Source organism: Anser anser (assembly GCF_964211835.1).
Source record: "Anser anser genome assembly, chromosome: 2".
Taxonomy (NCBI): domain Eukaryota; kingdom Metazoa; phylum Chordata; class Aves; order Anseriformes; family Anatidae; genus Anser; species Anser anser.
In genome coordinates, this window is record NC_139721.1 from 26,980,965 (window position 1) to 26,996,059 (window position 15,095).

Genomic DNA, 15,095 nt, shown 5'->3' on the forward strand with positions numbered 1-15,095 from the left:
TATTCAAGGCCCGTCTGGACACGTACCTGGAGAACCTGCTCTAAGGAACCTGCTTTGGCAGGGGGATTGGAGCCAATGATCTTTTGAGGTCCCTTTTAACCCCTACAATTCTGTAATTCATGTTCAGACTGTATGGAAAACAAGAACAACAACAACAGAGAAGGAACTTTTCCTTCACCTAAATTTTATTATTATTTAGCAACTCCTTCAGGTGTACACAAGGAATTTTGCCCCCTCCGCCCCCCCAAAAAAGAATAAAATAAGAACAAAGACAGCATGGCATAGAGGTATAATTAAAGTTCACACCAGAAGACATTCTTCTCACTGAAATACAGTTAGGCCCACAACGTGCCAAAAAACCTGCCAAAAAGTAATGTATTTACAAGTTAATTTTTACATGTTGGAATTATTTAGTTGACTGATCTTGCACTCAGGGCTTGATCTATCTGGAGGGGAACATGTAATAGCGTGCAAGGTTACGTGGTTGTTTGCCTGACAACACGACTTAAAAATTTTGAACAGTTGGTACAGAAGTGAAATACAGAAGAGAACACTATCCCCAAGGGAAACGCAGAAAACTACCTTGCTTCTCAGGTTTAAAAAGCTATCCCTTAACAGATGTAAGCATCTGTTCACGTGTAAGAAAAGGTGTAATCAGCTGTTTGAGTACAATTCTTATGTATACGTGAATGTTTTCCTCTCCAATTTCCAACTTGGAGCGCAACATTTTTCATCATACTCTTAGATCAAGATTCTGATTCTAACACTGGTTGCTAGTGCAAATTTCCAGAGAAGAGAGAAGCACACCAGTCCTCATTGCTTTGAACGGGATGGAGATAAGAAACAAATGTAAACGAAGAAAATAAACCTGTATGAAGTCTTCAAATAATTGTCATTGTCCAAAAGCTTTAAATTGGTTGAATCCTTGAAAGTTAATTAAGGCAAACTCAGGTTGCGTCACTGAATTTGATGGAGTAAGATAGACTTGCACCTTTGCAGAGCCTCAGTCACCATTTAAATTGGCACTGCCTCTAACGTCGCAAGAACGAGGAGTATAAAAATGTCCTTTTCTCTTGTCAGCTACTGGCAGAGCTAGAGGGAAACAGAAAAGTTGTTAAAATTAAAAAGTAATTTTTTTTTAGGACATTTCAACGAATATGTAATCTTCAGTCATAAGACAAGAAATGAAAGGAAAGAGAAAAGAGTAAAAGGTACTTGCATGGCCTTAAATAACTTGGTAACAGACAACAACCACAATCTGCAATGATTTATAAGTGCCATACTCCATTCACCCTTGACACAGATTAATGGGATTCCCACATTATGTAAGGGGAGTGCAATCCCTCTAAAATGGCAGAGTCTGGGCTACACGACTGAGTACTGAAAAACTTAAAACTAGGCAGCACTGAACTCAACGAAGGAAGGAGGATGAGTCCTTCTGGACGTTCAAGTAACAGAACGGAAACTCAGATTTTAGCTCTAAGCAACTCTTTTCCGAGACAGGCTGAAGCTGACTCCTTTAAGCAAGGGACAATTTCAGAACCCTCAAAGGTAAAGGAATGGTAGAGTGCTCATCTGAATAATCTTCCTAGCAGAAAAAGTTGGGGACCAGAGCTCTGGGGACCAGAGCTCTGGGGACCAGAGCTCTGGGGACCAGAGCTCTGGGGACCAGAGCTCTGGGGACCAGAGCTCTGGGGACCAGAGCTCTGGGGACCAGAGCTCTGGGGACCAGAGCTCTGGGGACCAGAGCTCTGGGGACCAGAGCTCTGGGGACCAGAGCTCTGGGGACCAGAGCTCTGGGGACCAGAGCTCTGGGGACCAGAGCTCTGGGGACCAGAGCTCTGGGGACCAGAGCTCTGGGGACCAGAGCTCTGGGGACCAGAGCTCTGGGGACCAGAGCTCTGGGGACCAGAGCTCTGGGGACCAGAGCTCTGGGGACCAGAGCTCTGGGGACCAGAGCTCTGGGGACCAGAGCTCTGGGGACCAGAGCTCTGGGGACCAGAGCTCTGGGGACCAGAGCTCTGGGGACCAGAGCTCTGGGGACCAGAGCTCTGGGGACCAGAGCTCTGGGGACCAGAGCTCTGGGGACCAGAGCTCTGGGGACCAGAGCTCTGGGGACCAGAGCTCTGGGGACCAGAGCTCTGGGGACCAGAGCTCTGGGGACCAGAGCTCTGGGGACCAGAGCTCTGGGGACCAGAGCTCTGGGGACCAGAGCTCTGGGGACCAGAGCTCTGGGGACCAGAGCTCTGGGGACCAGAGCTCTGGGGACCAGAGCTCTGGGGACCAGAGCTCTGGGGACCAGAGCTCTGGGGACCAGAGCTCTGGGGACCAGAGCTCTGGGGACCAGAGCTCTGGGGACCAGAGCTCTGGGGACCAGAGCTCTGGGGACCAGAGCTCTGGGGACCAGAGCTCTGGGGACCAGAGCTCTGGGGACCAGAGCTCTGGGGACCAGAGCTCTGGGGACCAGAGCTCTGGGGACCAGAGCTCTGGGGACCAGAGCTCTGGGGACCAGAGCTCTGGGGACCAGAGCTCTGGGGACCAGAGCTCTGGGGACCAGAGCTCTGGGGACCAGAGCTCTGGGGACCAGAGCTCTGGGGACCAGAGCTCTGGGGACCAGAGCTCTGGGGACCAGAGCTCTGGGGACCAGAGCTCTGGGGACCAGAGCTCTGGGGACCAGAGCTCTGGGGACCAGAGCTCTGGGGACCAGAGCTCTGGGGACCAGAGCTCTGGGGACCAGAGCTCTGGGGACCAGAGCTCTGGGGACCAGAGCTCTGGGGACCAGAGCTCTGGGGACCAGAGCTCTGGGGACCAGAGCTCTGGGGACCAGAGCTCTGGGGACCAGAGCTCTGGGGACCAGAGCTCTGGGGACCAGAGCTCTGGGGACCAGAGCTCTGGGGACCAGAGCTCTGGGGACCAGAGCTCTGGGGACCAGAGCTCTGGGGACCAGAGCTCTGGGGACCAGAGCTCTGGGGACCAGAGCTCTGGGGACCAGAGCTCTGGGGACCAGAGCTCTGGGGACCAGAGCTCTGGGGACCAGAGCTCTGGGGACCAGAGCTCTGGGGACCAGAGCTCTGGGGACCAGAGCTCTGGGGACCAGAGCTCTGGGGACCAGAGCTCTGGGGACCAGAGCTCTGGGGACCAGAGCTCTGGGGACCAGAGCTCTGGGGACCAGAGCTCTGGGGACCAGAGCTCTGGGGACCAGAGCTCTGGGGACCAGAGCTCTGGGGACCAGAGCTCTGGGGACCAGAGCTCTGGGGACCAGAGCTCTGGGGACCAGAGCTCTGGGGACCAGAGCTCTGGGGACCAGAGCTCTGGGGACCAGAGCTCTGGGGACCAGAGCTCTGGGGACCAGAGCTCTGGGGACCAGAGCTCTGGGGACCAGAGCTCTGGGGACCAGAGCTCTGGGGACCAGAGCTCTGGGGACCAGAGCTCTGGGGACCAGAGCTCTGGGGACCAGAGCTCTGGGGACCAGAGCTCTGGGGACCAGAGCTCTGGGGACCAGAGCTCTGGGGACCAGAGCTCTGGGGACCAGAGCTCTGGGGACCAGAGCTCTGGGGACCAGAGCTCTGGGGACCAGAGCTCTGGGGACCAGAGCTCTGGGGACCAGAGCTCTGGGGACCAGAGCTCTGGGGACCAGAGCTCTGGGGACCAGAGCTCTGGGGACCAGAGCTCTGGGGACCAGAGCTCTGGGGACCAGAGCTCTGGGGACCAGAGCTCTGGGGACCAGAGCTCTGGGGACCAGAGCTCTGGGGACCAGAGCTCTGGGGACCAGAGCTCTGGGGACCAGAGCTCTGGGGACCAGAGCTCTGGGGACCAGAGCTCTGGGGACCAGAGCTCTGGGGACCAGAGCTCTGGGGACCAGAGCTCTGGGGACCAGAGCTCTGGGGACCAGAGCTCTGGGGACCAGAGCTCTGGGGACCAGAGCTCTGGGGACCAGAGCTCTGGGGACCAGAGCTCTGGGGACCAGAGCTCTGGGGACCAGAGCTCTGGGGACCAGAGCTCTGGGGACCAGAGCTCTGGGGACCAGAGCTCTGGGGACCAGAGCTCTGGGGACCAGAGCTCTGGGGACCAGAGCTCTGGGGACCAGAGCTCTGGGGACCAGAGCTCTGGGGACCAGAGCTCTGGGGACCAGAGCTCTGGGGACCAGAGCTCTGGGGACCAGAGCTCTGGGGACCAGAGCTCTGGGGACCAGAGCTCTGGGGACCAGAGCTCTGGGGACCAGAGCTCTGGGGACCAGAGCTCTGGGGACCAGAGCTCTGGGGACCAGAGCTCTGGGGACCAGAGCTCTGGGGACCAGAGCTCTGGGGACCAGAGCTCTGGGGACCAGAGCTCTGGGGACCAGAGCTCTGGGGACCAGAGCTCTGGGGACCAGAGCTCTGGGGACCAGAGCTCTGGGGACCAGAGCTCTGGGGACCAGAGCTCTGGGGACCAGAGCTCTGGGGACCAGAGCTCTGGGGACCAGAGCTCTGGGGACCAGAGCTCTGGGGACCAGAGCTCTGGGGACCAGAGCTCTGGGGACCAGAGCTCTGGGGACCAGAGCTCTGGGGACCAGAGCTCTGGGGACCAGAGCTCTGGGGACCAGAGCTCTGGGGACCAGAGCTCTGGGGACCAGAGCTCTGGGGACCAGAGCTCTGGGGACCAGAGCTCTGGGGACCAGAGCTCTGGGGACCAGAGCTCTGGGGACCAGAGCTCTGGGGACCAGAGCTCTGGGGACCAGAGCTCTGGGGACCAGAGCTCTGGGGACCAGAGCTCTGGGGACCAGAGCTCTGGGGACCAGAGCTCTGGGGACCAGAGCTCTGGGGACCAGAGCTCTGGGGACCAGAGCTCTGGGGACCAGAGCTCTGGGGACCAGAGCTCTGGGGACCAGAGCTCTGGGGACCAGAGCTCTGGGGACCAGAGCTCTGGGGACCAGAGCTCTGGGGACCAGAGCTCTGGGGACCAGAGCTCTGGGGACCAGAGCTCTGGGGACCAGAGCTCTGGGGACCAGAGCTCTGGGGACCAGAGCTCTGGGGACCAGAGCTCTGGGGACCAGAGCTCTGGGGACCAGAGCTCTGGGGACCAGAGCTCTGGGGACCAGAGCTCTGGGGACCAGAGCTCTGGGGACCAGAGCTCTGGGGACCAGAGCTCTGGGGACCAGAGCTCTGGGGACCAGAGCTCTGGGGACCAGAGCTCTGGGGACCAGAGCTCTGGGGACCAGAGCTCTGGGGACCAGAGCTCTGGGGACCAGAGCTCTGGGGACCAGAGCTCTGGGGACCAGAGCTCTGGGGACCAGAGCTCTGGGGACCAGAGCTCTGGGGACCAGAGCTCTGGGGACCAGAGCTCTGGGGACCAGAGCTCTGGGGACCAGAGCTCTGGGGACCAGAGCTCTGGGGACCAGAGCTCTGGGGACCAGAGCTCTGGGGACCAGAGCTCTGGGGACCAGAGCTCTGGGGACCAGAGCTCTGGGGACCAGAGCTCTGGGGACCAGAGCTCTGGGGACCAGAGCTCTGGGGACCAGAGCTCTGGGGACCAGAGCTCTGGGGACCAGAGCTCTGGGGACCAGAGCTCTGGGGACCAGAGCTCTGGGGACCAGAGCTCTGGGGACCAGAGCTCTGGGGACCAGAGCTCTGGGGACCAGAGCTCTGGGGACCAGAGCTCTGGGGACCAGAGCTCTGGGGACCAGAGCTCTGGGGACCAGAGCTCTGGGGACCAGAGCTCTGGGGACCAGAGCTCTGGGGACCAGAGCTCTGGGGACCAGAGCTCTGGGGACCAGAGCTCTGGGGACCAGAGCTCTGGGGACCAGAGCTCTGGGGACCAGAGCTCTGGGGACCAGAGCTCTGGGGACCAGAGCTCTGGGGACCAGAGCTCTGGGGACCAGAGCTCTGGGGACCAGAGCTCTGGGGACCAGAGCTCTGGGGACCAGAGCTCTGGGGACCAGAGCTCTGGGGACCAGAGCTCTGGGGACCAGAGCTCTGGGGACCAGAGCTCTGGGGACCAGAGCTCTGGGGACCAGAGCTCTGGGGACCAGAGCTCTGGGGACCAGAGCTCTGGGGACCAGAGCTCTGGGGACCAGAGCTCTGGGGACCAGAGCTCTGGGGACCAGAGCTCTGGGGACCAGAGCTCTGGGGACCAGAGCTCTGGGGACCAGAGCTCTGGGGACCAGAGCTCTGGGGACCAGAGCTCTGGGGACCAGAGCTCTGGGGACCAGAGCTCTGGGGACCAGAGCTCTGGGGACCAGAGCTCTGGGGACCAGAGCTCTGGGGACCAGAGCTCTGGGGACCAGAGCTCTGGGGACCAGAGCTCTGGGGACCAGAGCTCTGGGGACCAGAGCTCTGGGGACCAGAGCTCTGGGGACCAGAGCTCTGGGGACCAGAGCTCTGGGGACCAGAGCTCTGGGGACCAGAGCTCTGGGGACCAGAGCTCTGGGGACCAGAGCTCTGGGGACCAGAGCTCTGGGGACCAGAGCTCTGGGGACCAGAGCTCTGGGGACCAGAGCTCTGGGGACCAGAGCTCTGGGGACCAGAGCTCTGGGGACCAGAGCTCTGGGGACCAGAGCTCTGGGGACCAGAGCTCTGGGGACCAGAGCTCTGGGGACCAGAGCTCTGGGGACCAGAGCTCTGGGGACCAGAGCTCTGGGGACCAGAGCTCTGGGGACCAGAGCTCTGGGGACCAGAGCTCTGGGGACCAGAGCTCTGGGGACCAGAGCTCTGGGGACCAGAGCTCTGGGGACCAGAGCTCTGGGGACCAGAGCTCTGGGGACCAGAGCTCTGGGGACCAGAGCTCTGGGGACCAGAGCTCTGGGGACCAGAGCTCTGGGGACCAGAGCTCTGGGGACCAGAGCTCTGGGGACCAGAGCTCTGGGGACCAGAGCTCTGGGGACCAGAGCTCTGGGGACCAGAGCTCTGGGGACCAGAGCTCTGGGGACCAGAGCTCTGGGGACCAGAGCTCTGGGGACCAGAGCTCTGGGGACCAGAGCTCTGGGGACCAGAGCTCTGGGGACCAGAGCTCTGGGGACCAGAGCTCTGGGGACCAGAGCTCTGGGGACCAGAGCTCTGGGGACCAGAGCTCTGGGGACCAGAGCTCTGGGGACCAGAGCTCTGGGGACCAGAGCTCTGGGGACCAGAGCTCTGGGGACCAGAGCTCTGGGGACCAGAGCTCTGGGGACCAGAGCTCTGGGGACCAGAGCTCTGGGGACCAGAGCTCTGGGGACCAGAGCTCTGGGGACCAGAGCTCTGGGGACCAGAGCTCTGGGGACCAGAGCTCTGGGGACCAGAGCTCTGGGGACCAGAGCTCTGGGGACCAGAGCTCTGGGGACCAGAGCTCTGGGGACCAGAGCTCTGGGGACCAGAGCTCTGGGGACCAGAGCTCTGGGGACCAGAGCTCTGGGGACCAGAGCTCTGGGGACCAGAGCTCTGGGGACCAGAGCTCTGGGGACCAGAGCTCTGGGGACCAGAGCTCTGGGGACCAGAGCTCTGGGGACCAGAGCTCTGGGGACCAGAGCTCTGGGGACCAGAGCTCTGGGGACCAGAGCTCTGGGGACCAGAGCTCTGGGGACCAGAGCTCTGGGGACCAGAGCTCTGGGGACCAGAGCTCTGGGGACCAGAGCTCTGGGGACCAGAGCTCTGGGGACCAGAGCTCTGGGGACCAGAGCTCTGGGGACCAGAGCTCTGGGGACCAGAGCTCTGGGGACCAGAGCTCTGGGGACCAGAGCTCTGGGGACCAGAGCTCTGGGGACCAGAGCTCTGGGGACCAGAGCTCTGGGGACCAGAGCTCTGGGGACCAGAGCTCTGGGGACCAGAGCTCTGGGGACCAGAGCTCTGGGGACCAGAGCTCTGGGGACCAGAGCTCTGGGGACCAGAGCTCTGGGGACCAGAGCTCTGGGGACCAGAGCTCTGGGGACCAGAGCTCTGGGGACCAGAGCTCTGGGGACCAGAGCTCTGGGGACCAGAGCTCTGGGGACCAGAGCTCTGGGGACCAGAGCTCTGGGGACCAGAGCTCTGGGGACCAGAGCTCTGGGGACCAGAGCTCTGGGGACCAGAGCTCTGGGGACCAGAGCTCTGGGGACCAGAGCTCTGGGGACCAGAGCTCTGGGGACCAGAGCTCTGGGGACCAGAGCTCTGGGGACCAGAGCTCTGGGGACCAGAGCTCTGGGGACCAGAGCTCTGGGGACCAGAGCTCTGGGGACCAGAGCTCTGGGGACCAGAGCTCTGGGGACCAGAGCTCTGGGGACCAGAGCTCTGGGGACCAGAGCTCTGGGGACCAGAGCTCTGGGGACCAGAGCTCTGGGGACCAGGTTCCACCCACCTTAAGTTGGAGTTGGAAGTTTCTCATAGAATTCCTTTTCCCAAATTATTTTTTCTTGCTACTCACACCCATGCCTCTAGTGTCGAGATTTGTTTTCCATCGTGTTTTCTCATATGCTCTCCGTGGTCACTTACGTAGGTATGGTGATTGTAGGTACGAATGTGTGTAGTTTCCACAGTGTACAACCACAGGGTGGCACAGGCTGTGTATGCGCTCTCTTGTCTTCCTCGCACAGAAGTGGGCTTACCCCCAATAGCTGAGATACTGCTTTGTACAGGTGGGGAGGAAGCTAAGTTCTCTTTTTGTTGGTCCATCTGTTTAGAATGTTTCTGCACAGCCGAGATGCAGACCTGTAGGGAAGAGGAAAGACTGTCTTTGTACTGCCAGACTTGTTTAGCCACTTCATCCATTGCGGGTTCCTCATGGTCTCATGGTCTTTCCAGTGGAGGTGCGCCCTGCTCTAGATACCTGCGCATGTCCTCCCACTCTCCCTGCCACGCATAACTATCCTGCCTCAGCACGGATCTCTGGATGACACTCTGAAGTATTTGTTTAACCTTAAACAAAACCTTAAGTGCATTCAGGAGACATACTTATAAGAACACGCTGCTCTGAGCATTTCAAGTATAGTCGAAGTTTTGGAAAGCTACCGTAACTCACCTGGAGGAGAAGGGAGAGTGAACACGTGGGAAAACTTATCTTCCCCTGACCCTACCTCAGAAGCTATTAACAATTACACCTTTCACGCTTTTTCTTCAGGGAGCCAGTCTATGGAGGAGTTGGGGGAGATGGCCAACAATAACTTCTTTCTTTAAAAAAATTTATCTCCTTGAAACTATAACTTCTAGTAATTTAAAGGCTTTTGACTAGCATATTGTGAAAACAGCATTTCTTTTATGAACAGCACATTCTCACAATTGCCACTTAGCAAAAGTAATGATAATGCCACCAGTATCTACCCAAATCTGTTTCTACTTACCACAAGGCAAAATTTGAATTCACAGTAAGGCACCTTTTTCACACAGCTTGTTGTTCAATCTTAACACAGACTTAAGAACATTCTTCAAAGCCAGGCTTACCTGTATGCACTTAAGCTTCTGTGGTGTTTTTTTTTTTCTTCTTCTTCTCCTGCTAGGAAGGAAGCTTTGAATCCATGCAAGTAATTTCGCTGAAAACAGACAAGGTGAAGGAAGTACTCAAACTCCTTGACATTAAACAACTGTAGAACTCAGGAACACTTACCTGCCAGCTTCTGAACTTGAGTCACTTCCTAACTACTTCACAGTGAAGTAGTACCACCATGGTTTTACTGTCCTGAGAAGGCACCACCAACGTAACTAGCTCATAGAGTCTCTAAAACTATTTCACAGAGACGGTAAAAAACATGAAGAAAAAGCAGCCTACTGGGGAACACCGAGTCCATTTCACTCTGGTAGAAAAGCACCCCAGATAATCTGAGCCTCAAACTCCCCTGGGGAAGCAATTCCCCACAACTCCTCATGCTTCCTATATAGCAAAGGTCAAATGATCCACATCTGGCAGATTTCACCTAACAAGGGTGGAGCCAAGAGACCTTGTGGAATAGGCTCATCTACCTGGCTTCAATGTTTTAAGGTCAATTGCTCCTTATCACTGATAGAAGTAACCTGACAAGAGGTTTAGTGGTTAGAATTGACCTAATGAATTAACTGCAAAAGGTGCATAAGGGTCATATTTCTGTTAGTCATTCTGTGATGAAAATTAGTACAGAGCCTGTTAAAAAAATTAATACATAAAAATAAAGAAATAAATAAAGAAAAAAGAAAATGACCTTAAGGGAAAAATTGCTATCATAGATCTTCATCTGTCTAGTCATGACAGATAAAGAATATAGCAATCAGAATTACTTTTCTTGACATTAATGTTTTTTAAATTTGCTTTTCTGAGATCTCTTCTTTATGCAGGACTTTTCAAAATCTAGCCCCATGACCTCTGACTATAGTATTTACTTTGGCTGCATATAAACTCTCACGTATAAATGGCAGGATCCGGATCCTCACTCACTATTCAGGTCAAGGACTGGGCTGAAAGTTTTGGCTTTAAGTTGGTTACGTGACTACATTGCTGTTGTTGTGGTTTAACTCGGCAGGCAGCTAAGCACCACACAGCCGTTTGCTCACCCTCCCCCCTCCCTCTCTGGGATGGGGGAGAGAAACGGGAAAACGAAGCCTGTGCGTTGAGACAGAGACAGTTTATTAAGACAGGAAAAAATACTAATGCTAATGATAATAGTACTACTACTACTACTGTGTACGAAACAAGTGATGCACAATGCAATTGCCCACCACCCGCTGACCGATGCCCAGCCTATCCCCGAGCAGACGCCCCCCCCCTCCCCCGGCCAGCCACCCCTATCTATTGTTTAGCATGATGTCAGATGGTATGGAATACCCCTTTGGCCAGTTTGGGTCAGCTGTCCTGGGTCTGTCCCCTCCCAGCTCCTGCGGCACCCCTAGCCTGCCCGCTGGCAGGACAGAGGGAGAAGCTGAAAAGTCCTTGGCTTGGTGTAAGCACTGCTCTGCAACAACTAAAACATCAGCATGTTATCAGCGCTCTTCTCATCCTAATCCAAAACATAGCACCCTACCAGCTACTAGGAGGAAAATTAACTCTGTCCTAACTGAAACCAGGACAGGTTGTTAAAGTAGAAACTTTTAACCTTTACATACACAGTGCACAAGAATCAAACGGAGAGTAGAAAGTATGTAATTTAACTTAACTGCACATTTTTTAAGTCACTGAGTCCAATCCAGATGAGGGATAATAAGCAGAATTTGTTCATTCATCCTCTAGTTGTTCATCTGTTTCCCAATATGTCACTCAAATATACCATCACAGGTCCAAGATGCACTATTAAAGTACAAATCCTTATCCATCCTTGCAGCTAAAACATTCCAAGTATATACCTCTCAAAGTCTCATATGATGACATTAAAAATCAGGTTATGGAGGTCCAAGTCCACAGGAACATGGAAAAAAAAAAAAAAAAGAGGGAGCACGGTATAGGTTGCACGTGATTCCAATTCCATGATCCTGAAATACTTCTGAGAGGAGACTAAATACAATATCAAAAATAGAAGCAGTGATTTCCTGGTCCCTCTTGCTTCCTGTGATTTTTTATTTTAACCAGAAGGCAGACTGAGAGTTTATCCCCAAAGCCGAGTGTTCAGAGTCACCGTCAGCTTGCTGACCTACACATTCATGTTCTTCTCAACAAAAATATTTATAACCATGTTCAGCCATTTCTAGTATTAAGAAAGATGGTATGAACTACAAAAACAAGTCTCTGAGGGCAATGCATTTTATGCACTATGCATCCACATTAAATTTTCTGAGCACCTAAAGCTGCCAGACTTCTATAATTACAAGTCCATAAGTTTGTACATCTGGGCTCTTGCACATGTATAGGAGTTCACAAGCTGTTCCCTTCTTCTGCATCATTTTCTCCTTCCAGTTTACCTTATGAAATAAGGCATTTGATAACATAAATGACTGGGCTCAGATCAGGATGAACTTTATCACCCATCTCAGAACTGAGTCTTCTAACGCTTGAAGAGATATGCCAAGCACTGTAAAAATCAGGATTTCTCATCTGACTCTTTCAATCACTTAGGAAGAGAGCAAAAACAAAGAGTGGGATAGATACCAAATTCAATAGAAAGAGGTTTATATTGTTTTTAAGGGTTTGTGGAATAACTAAAAAGAGATAGGACCACAGTTAGAAGCACCTGGGATAGCTCATCACAGTCTTCTCAGAGCTGGGGAAAACAATGATGGATACTGGTGGAATCAGGAAGTTGCAGGAGAAGCCATAGGTCTCACTGGATACTCTACATTTGGGATTAGTCGCTTCTGGATGCTTGCTGTTTGGTAAAGGTTAAGAAACAAGGAGAAAAGAAAACAACATTAAGAGAAATATTTGGAGCATATGGGGATGCCTGGGATCCTGACTGCCCCTGGTTATGCTCACTGGACCTGGTCTGTTCTGGTTGCAGCACTGTGGGACTGAATCTGTGTTGGTGAGGGCACTGCTTTGCCAGTCTGACTCCTCGCTCCTATCCCTTGCAGATCAACCCTCTCTTGCTTCTTCATGACAGGATCAACCATCTCCCAGAAAGTCAACAATGTCTAGAGAATCAAAGCAGACATATAGATGCATCAATGTGGTATATGGGCTTTTAATTGATTTATGGCAATGTATGTTTATTGGTTCTGGGATCATGGAGGCATACTTTAAATGCATCTATAAACACAATATAAGCACATCTGTAGAATATTCAGGATGTGTATAATGTAGTCTTGAGACACTATTGCAGTATAACAGAAGTTCAAGGCATATGTAATGGTTTACAGCTGTTAAGTATGTCATTACATAATAGTAATAATAGCAATAATAACAACAAACATAATAATAACCATAATATAACAACTATAATAATAATATTGGTGCATAGTATTTATAGAGCACATTGCAGAGAAGCCAACTGGGTACTATTTTGCTCAGCATTATACAAACAGAAATAATGGACTTTGGCATAGTTTGTAGTGCAAAATACTGGACAAACATATAGGTCACATAAGGTGGCAGTGAAGATGTAGCAACAGTAGCACTGTGTTGTGAGGCTTGTGCATGAGGCTTACTAGCAAACTGGAGCTGGTAATGAAACTGAAATGATAAGGAACGAATCTTGGCAGTTATATCCAAACCTTTAAGAAGCCTTCTATAATATCTGCCTAATTAAGCTTTCAGCCTCCCAGTAAATAAGGTGTTATTTCAATAGTTCAAAGAAAATAAAACACTCAAAGGGCCAGACTTGACTGAATGCTTACAGGGATAAAGTCAGGGAATGGACAACTTACTTTTAGGCATCTGGTTTCCAGAAGTAAATTGTGCAGATAGTTTTTCCCTTGTGAGTTTATCATAGTGTGTTTCTATCAGCCTAGAACCACCCTAAAAGTAATAAAATCAGAGGAATATGTTCAAATATTTGTCTGTGTGTGCTGCTTATGTAGTATGCCTTTTCTCCAACACAGGCCATAAAGACAATGGTCTTCCCACAGGAACCTGTTGAGCTCACTGTTTAGGGAAAAGCAAGTATACAGAAGAAGGTTTTATAGTGTGCTTTCAGTGTCAGTGAAGCTGGATGTCTGCTGGACTGAGCTGAGGTAGAAAGACTCAAGGCAATATTTGTGTCTCCATGGGGAGATTCACACCTGTTCCAGACAGTCCTGACTGCTAGCCCGAAGCAGGTCCAAAGCATAAAAGGCCTGACAAAAGAGATCTGATTCCTCCAGCTGCACTGGGAAATTATCTGAAAGCCTACATAAAACACCAGCCATGGAGATCATGTGCCCTATAGCCTCCTAAGCAGAAAGCTGTAGTCTCTTCTAGAACAAAATTTTGAGTGACTTTCCATGGGAGAGCTTTCTTACTACAATAATTAGAGCAGGAAGTGTAACTTCGAAAGACTCACACAGGTAAGAACAGTACCCAAAGCCTTAGCTTTCTACAAAAGAAAATAGAAACACACTTTTTTTTTTTTTTTTCATAGAATCATAGAATCATAGAATATCTTGAGTTGGAAGGGAACCATAAGGATCATCAAGTCCAACTCCTGGCACCGCACAGGTCTGCCCAAATTTTAGACCATGTGACTAAGTGCACAGTCCAATCGCTTTTTAAACTCAGACAGGCTTGGTGCAGTGACTACGTCCCTGGGGAGCCTGTGCCAGTGTGCAACCACCCTCTCGTTGAAGAACCTCTTCCTGATGTCCAGCCTAAACTTCCCCTGCCTCAGCTTAACACCGTTCCCATGGGTCCTGTCACTGGTGATAACAGAGAATAGGTCACCTGCCTCTCCAATCCCCCTCGCGAGGAAGTTGTAGACTGCGATGAGGTCCCCCCTCACCCTCCTCTTCTCCAGGCTGAACAGGCCCAGTGACCTCAGCCGCTCCTCATATGTCTTCCCCTCTAGGCCCTTCACCATCTCCGTTGCCCTCCTCTGGACACTCTCCAACAGTTTAATGTCCTTTTTGTACTGTGGTGCCCAGAACTGCACTCAGTACTCAAGGTGAGGCCGGACTAGCGCAGAGTAGAGCGGGACAATCACCTCCCTCAACTGACTAGCGATGCCATGCCTGATGTATCCCAGTATACAGTTGGCCCTCCTGGCTGCCAGGGCACACTGCTGGCTCATATTCAACTTGCTGTCAACCAAAACCCCCAGATCCCTCTCTGCGGGGCTGCTCCCCAGCGTCTCATCACCCAGTCTGTACATATAGCCAGGGTTGCCCTGTCCCAGGTGCAGAACCCGGCACTTGCTTTTGTTAAACTTCATGTGGTTGGTGATCGCCCAGCTCTCCAATCTGTCCAGATCTCTCTGCAGGGCCTTTCCACCCTCATCCGAGTCCACAACTCCTCCAAGTTTGGTGTCGTCGGCAAATTTGCTCAAAACACCTTCTAGTCCTACATCCAAATCATTTATAAAAACATTGAAGAGGACTGGCCCTAAAATGGAGCCTTAAGGGACCCCACTAGTGACCATCCGCAAGCCAGATGTGGCCCCATTTACCACAACCCTTTGAGCCCTGCCTGTCAGCCAATTGCTCACCCATCGTATGATGTTTTTGTTTAGCTGTATGCTGGACATTTTGTCCAGTAGGATCCTGTGGGAAACCGTGTCAAAAGCCTTGCTGAAGTCCAAAAAGATCACATCAGCTGGTTTCCCTTGATCGACTAGATGGGTGATCTTATCATAAAAGGAAATCAAATTT

General features: G+C 53.0%; 1 long non-coding RNA gene across 1 annotated transcript; it reads right to left on the minus strand.

Annotated features, from left to right (window-relative positions):
* Window positions 1-77: 77 nt before the first annotated feature.
* Window positions 78-10,648, minus strand: LOC310894560. The gene is made up of 3 exons (XR_014580006.1): window positions 9,526-10,648; window positions 8,350-8,633; window positions 78-1,092 (listed from the first exon to the last, which is right to left on the minus strand). It is a non-coding gene; the product is annotated as an uncharacterized lncRNA (long non-coding RNA).
* Window positions 10,649-15,095: the final 4,447 nt, after the last annotated feature.